The 7,298-nt window shown below is 32.5% G+C and overlaps 1 long non-coding RNA gene across 1 annotated transcript; it reads left to right on the forward strand.

Annotated features, from left to right (window-relative positions):
* Positions 1-5,182: 5,182 nt before the first annotated feature.
* Positions 5,183-5,709, forward strand: LOC118645551. Its single transcript, XR_004963261.1, has 2 exons — positions 5,183-5,385; positions 5,532-5,709. It is a non-coding gene; the product is annotated as an uncharacterized LOC118645551 (long non-coding RNA).
* The last annotated feature ends 1,589 nt before the right edge of the window (positions 5,710-7,298 follow it).

Below are 7,298 nucleotides of genomic sequence, written 5' to 3' on the forward strand. Positions count from 1 at the left end.
AACGGTCGTATTGGAAAAATGGTTATACTTCCTTCTACATTTATCGGATCTCCGCGTAACATGTTACAAAATTATCAAGATGCAATGGCAATTGTTGCTAAATTTGGCAAACCGGATCTTTTTATTACAATGACCTGTAATCCGAAATGGCGTGAAATTGAAGAAAATCTTTTATCTGGTCAACAAGTTTCCGATAGACCTGATATTTGTGCTCGTGTTTTTAATATTAAAAAAGATTATCTGATAGATTTGATCACTAAACAAAACTTTTTTGGTGAAACAGCAGCATACGTATATGTTATTGAATTCCAAAAACGTGGCCTACCACATATCCATATGTTGGTTACTTTGAAATATAATTTTAAAATAACAACTCCAGAAATTGTGGATAAATATATTTCTGCGGAAATTCCAGATCCATGTGAAAATCGTAATTTACATGACATAGTTATGAGACATATGATACATGGACCTTGCGGTGATTGGTGTTTAGTAGATGGTCGATGTTCGAAACATTATCCGAAAACTTTTCTAGACGAAACAAGGATGGATAAAGATGCTTATCCATATTATCGCCGACGAAATAATAATAAAACTTTTGAACGACCAAATGGATATATAGTTGACAATCGATTCGTTGTTCCATATTGTCCAATACTGTCAGTTATATTTAATTGTCATATCAACGTCGAAGTAGTTTCAAGTATTAAGTCAGTAAAATATCTGTATAAATATATTTATAAAGGTCACGACGCTGCAGCTATAACAGTTGAACCAGTGACAGAAAATATAATTATAAATCATGATGAAATACATGATTATATTGAAACTCGTTACGTTGGGCCTGTGGAAGCTAGCTGGCGTATACTTGGTAAAAAATTACAAGATAAAAGCCACACTATAGTACGTTTACCAGTTCATCTACCTAATGAACAAAATATAATAATTGAAAATAATTCTATTGAAAATGCATTAACTTCTGCTTTAAATCAAGTTACTATGTTAATTGATTATTTTGCATTAAATTTACGCGATGTTGAAGCAAGAAAATATTTATATATAGAAATTCCACACTATTATACTTTTAAAAAAGAAAAAATTAACGGCAGAAACGTATCGCACTGGGTTAAACGCAATAATTATTATAATTGTATTGGACGAATGTATTCTGTTAGTCCAACACAAACAGAATTATTTCATTTAAGATTATTATTACTAACAGTTAAAGGAGCCACCAGTTTTAATGATTTAAAAACTGTAAATGGTGAAATTTATCAATCATTTTCAGAAACATGTTTAGCATTAGGCTTGATTGAAGATGATGAAGAATGGAATCGAGCTATGAATGAAGCTATCGTATGGATGATGCCACGGCAACTTCGTAAATTATTTGTACGCATTTTATTACATTGTCAGCCATTACATCCTGAAAAACTCTGGGAAAGTTTTAAAGTAGCAATGTCGGAAGATTATGCACGACATTTTGGGACATTACAAGGACAAAAAAAAGCTTATGAACAAATCGGTGCTATGCTCTTAGCAGAAGGTAAAAGTTTCATCGATTTTCCACAAATGGAACAAATAATAGTAAATAATGAGGAACAAGATTATGTATCATTTGAACAAGCTGTAGAAATTAGCACTAAACAATATGAACAATTAAATGAAAAACAAAAAGAAATAGTAGATTTAGTATTAAATATACTAGATAATAATAGTTATAATAATCATTGTTTTTATATTGACGGTCCAGGTGGATCAGGTAAAACATTTATATATACAACTATTTATTACTTAGCTAAAATACGAAATAAACGCGTATGTACAATGGCTTTCACAGGCATTGCAGCAACGTTACTTCCTTTTGGAAAGACAGTTCATAAAACTTTAGGATTACCTGTTCCATTATTTGCTGATTCTTCATCTACCATTAAAATTCAATCTAAAGAAGCTCAATATTTAAAAAAAACAGATATCTTTATATGGGATGAAGCACCAATGGCACCACGATATGCTCTAGATATTATGGACAGAATATTACGTGATATTATGAATAATAATTTACCGTTTGGTGGAAAAATAATTTTATTAGGCGGTGATTTTAGACAACTTCTTCCAATTAAAGTACATGGAACTCGAAGTGAAATTATAAATCTTTCAATTAAGTTTAGTTTAACTTGGAAATATTTTAAAAATTTTTCTTTAACGCAAAACATGCGAATTTTTCCAGAAGAAATTGAATTTGCAAAATTTTTATTAGACGTGGGTGATGGAAAGTTAAATGATTCTAATGATAATATACAAATTCCTGAATGTTGTATAGCATCAACTGATACAGATATTGTCACAGATATATATGGTGAATTAATACGAAATAAAGATTTTAATAAAGTAGCTAAATGTGCAATACTTTCAGCAAAGAATATTGATGTAGATGAAATTAATAAACAAGTTGTAGAATTGTTAGATGTAACAAAAGAACGAATTTATACAAGTATAGATAGTGCTGTAAACTGTGGAAATAATGATGATATTAACGAATCTTTATTACCAGAGTATTTAAATAGTTTAAATCCATCATGTTTACCTCCTCATGAATTACGTTTAAGACCAAATTGTATTATTATGTTAATACGGAATCTTAGTATAAATGAAGGACTTTGTAATGGTACAAGATTAATGGTTACAGAACTTGCTGATCATTTATTAAAATGCACAATTTTAACAGGTGACAAAAGAGGAGATATTGTTTTTATAAATCGTATAACACTGTATTGTGAAAATATATATCCTTTTATTTTTAAAAGAAGACAATTTCCGATCAAGATAGCTTTCGCTATGACGATTAATAAATCGCAAGGACAAACATTTGATAGAATAGGAATAGATCTTCGTAAAGATGTTTTTAATCATGGACAACTGTATGTTGCCTTTTCGCGAGTTCGTTCTTGGCGAGCATTAAGAGTTTATTTAGGTAAGCAACGAGATAATAGATATGTTAAAAATTATGTATATAAAGAAATATATATGTAATAAAATGAAAAAACTGTAATAACTAATACAAAAACTGTAATAACTAATATTTAAACTTTTTTACTCATGCACGTTATACATTTTATTTTCAAATAAATACGCCATTATTTACATTTTATTTGCTTCGTTTAAAGAATTTTATATCAAAATAAAAAATGCATTAATTTTAATTTTAATAAATATTATGTAACGTATTGTATAAATTATTTTAAATTAATAAGAAATACCTTTATATATTTTTGGCGTAATCTTTCTTTGATATGTAAAATTTAAATCATAGATGTTTTAATTTCTTTAATTTTTAAAAAATGTTTATGTATTAATTTTATAAAAACTTTGTATTATTATTTAAAATGATAAATGGCGCGCGCGTAGCGCGCGCATTGTTATGTACTAGTAAATAAAAAAACAGATATGTCATGATGTCACATTAAATTAATAAAATGTAGCTAGAAATTTGATATATTTGCTATTACGCTGCGATACCACCCAGATAGCAAGCTCACGTCATTTTGACGTCCCAAAATAGTCATTTACTGACTATTCTTGACGTCACGAAATGACGCCTTTATGACGTTAAAATGACGGTCGAATGTCACAAATTCCTGACGTCATGAAATGTACCGTATTTTGATGTCATGGAATGACGTGAACTGTTGTGTCGGGATGAAAAAACTAATCTTCACTCCGTAATTTCGCGTAACAGAATATCAGTTTATTTCAATTCGTGATACACTTTACAGATATTGGTTCGCGCACAATAGCGCATTTACTTTCCGAATATAGCGTTCGAATATTGGCTCGAGAGCGTCGTACGTTATGGCCACGTGTGGTGACGGAGCCTGTGAGTCCCGGCTCCTGGATCACTTATACACGGGCACTGCGCGTTCTCGACTGATTGGCTGCACGTAGAGTTCGTCGTACGATACAAAAACTGTGTTGTTAACCGCTCGAGTATCCCGACAGGAGAGTCGCTCGTCTCACCGGTCCCCTCTTATATACCTTGAGAAGGATTTCGGGAAGATTCTGGTGGTCTCGCGACGCGTCACCGGCCTGCATCGCACGACTTGCCCATGCATGTCCGTTCACGCGAGAACGTTCGATCGTCCGACGCCTCGTGTATAATATGCCTGAATATTCTTGTATTGTTGGACGTGCGTGATCATCGACGCAACATGAACAATATGTTGTCAAAAAGATCTCTAAAAGATATCCTGTTTCTGAAAATAATAACATAAAGAAACTTTTAAAAGATAACATATAATGTCAGAATGTTAACCAATGCATCGTTTTTTGAGAACAGAAAAATATCATGAAACTGATATCTAAAAGATTTTTTAAATCGGATATCTTTAAACGGCAACTAAAGAAAAATAAAATAAAATAAAAATTACATTTTTTTAAATTATTTTTATCAACAGCACATACTAAATTTAAGACAAATTTTTATTAATTAATTAAATTTAAATTATATTATTTTATTTTATTCTTACTTGCCGCTGGTAGGTTTGAATCCGGGACCTTAGGATTACGAACCTTGTACTCTACCTGCTACGCCAATTTGACTCATCGATATGGGTACTTGTTATTGTCTACATATACCTATATGTTATAAACTGACGCAATTATATTATTTTTTATAAAAGCAATTAAATTTTGCAAAACATTAAAAATAAATAGCATTAATTTATTTACTTACTAATTTTATTGTTAAATTTATCTTTTTCCATAACCTTAATAATAAAGGATAACATTTTCAAGAAACTTAAATGAAATTCTTTAATGAGATATCTCAAAGACCGCTTTTAGTAGACGTCTCTGATAAATGTTACCATTTTGACATCATTTCCAAGATATCTAAATGTTTTCTTAAAAAAGTTCTCTTAAAGTTAAATATAATATGCTTATATAATATGCTTATGCCTTACGCCTTAAATCTCATTGTAGACACTGCTTTAGACCGTGTCTAAAATACGTCTTTATGTCCCGATTTTGGATGCGTGCTGTCTGGGAAAGTAATCGTCAGATCATGACTGAAATATGACTACGAAATGACGTCACATCATGACGTCAATTTTAGGTCATGTAAAAAAATGGTCATTTTGACGACATATGACCAGATATGACCATTTTGGGACGTCAAAATGACGTAGGCTTGCTACCTGGGCAGAAACTTGGCGAAAATACAGCACGATGTATCACATGAAGTACTGACAGCAAAAATGCAGCAGAAATCGAGCAGAGCCTGCCGTCATGACATGACGGCGAAAACGCGGCAGGTATAGAACGCGAGTTTGCTACATCAGATGTGTGATGACTTCTGCACACAGGACGCGGCAAAGCGGCATCGCGGTGGCCAATCACCGTCTTGCTTTTCTGATAATACATATATGTATTAATAAAAAAGCAAGACGGTGATTGGCCACCGCGATGCCGCTTTGCCGCGTCCTGTGTGCAGGAGCCATGAATCCTCTATAATAGATGATTTTAGTGAGTAGGCGGTAGTAAGGTTGATCGCCCGACGTGTCTCCCGTCGAATCCTACACTTCCCGGACCTGATCCTCCCAGAAGTCTTCTCAAAGATTTCCACCTTCATATAAAAAAAAGTTCAAATTGGACGGTTCTTGCATGTGATATCATCTTGGGTTTAATTAACTCTCTGCAGTCAGTCGAAAACGCCACATTTAAATTTAAGTATATAATCATAAAATATATAATTCGTAATATATATGTAAATTAAATATCATCAAAATTATAAAATTATATAATGTAAATTAAATGTAATAATAATATTAATAAACATATGTACATTGCATACATTAATTATTTATTTTACTAATTAAAAATTATTAATAATACGTCATATCGTGTTAAATTTTTGCTATATTTTTCTGATTACTTGTGACGACAGCTTGGTGCTCGATTTCTACTATGTTTTTGCCGTCACAACCGATAAAGCAGATCGCGTTCTATATCTGCTGCGTTTTCGCCGGTATGTCATGACGGCAGGCTCTGCTCGATTTCTGCTGCATTTTGCTGTCAGTACTTCATGTGACACATCGTGCTGTATCTTCGCCGCGTTTCTGGTGTCGCAGCGTGATAGCATTTCATGCTTCGTTTTTGCTGTCTTTCTGCGTTTAGAGTTTAATTTGTCAGATTGTGTTTGATATTTACTATGAATTTGCTGTCATGTTATGGTAGCAGATGATATTCGATTTTTGCTGTATTTCTATCAATATTTTCTGTTGATAATCTGTGCTGTTAGAAACTAAGCTTAATGAGGAAGCAGCAGATTGAAATCTGCTGCGATATCATGCTCGAGTTTGCTGGCATATTGCCGGCAAGCTGCTAGCATTTTGCTTGCTGGGTATGTATGAGCACAAATTGTTCTTATGTTGCTAATAAAGATGTTAGCATCTTGCTACACATTTCCCACATAGCACACGTGGATTCTGAGAACGTTCCGCAGGATATCGGAACAGTAGATTGCGTAGATACTGGGAACAATCGAGATACGTACTGAGATATACTACATTACAAACTAAGTATCTTCCTATGTCTCGCTTCTCCTACGGCATAGTACGTACCTGCGAATATCCCGCAGTATCTGTATAGTATGTGAATCGTCAGGGAATGGTCGATCATGTATATGCACGCATACATTTACACGCCTATGCGCGCGCGCTCACATCGAATCAGATTTATAGATTAGGTAGGCGTATCCGTGGAATTTTATTAAAAAAGAATTTTTTTATGCAACTTTGAAATAAATTTATTATTTCATTTTAGTCTACAAAACAATATTGCAACCAACCATATTACAAAACAATATTACAATCAATTATGCTGAAAAAATCAAATATTTCCTTAACTGGTCCTTAATATTTTTATCCGGTTTTACATCGTCCGGATATAAAACTAATTTGAGACACCTCGGCAGTTCTTTGGCTGCTTCCTACGAATAATAGAACATAATTCTGATAACGTACAGTTAGAATACTTATAAAACTAAATTATGTAATAATTTTTCATAAGTCTTGTTAATAAATTCGAGATTATCTTTGTTGCCGCTGAGATCTCAGAAAGAACTTATATGGTGAATAATATTGTCATAACTAACAAATATTGATAACATAAATCGTAAGCGGTTAATGTTTGTGCATTAATAAACAACAGAGCTGATGGAGCGTGGCTTGCAACCTTTTCTCTTTATCTCTCTTTCCCTCCTCACTCCATCTTTGATTATAAGATATAGAAATAATTAA

Source organism: Monomorium pharaonis, chromosome 5 (genome assembly GCF_013373865.1).
Source record: "Monomorium pharaonis isolate MP-MQ-018 chromosome 5, ASM1337386v2, whole genome shotgun sequence".
NCBI lineage: Eukaryota > Metazoa > Arthropoda > Insecta > Hymenoptera > Formicidae > Monomorium > Monomorium pharaonis.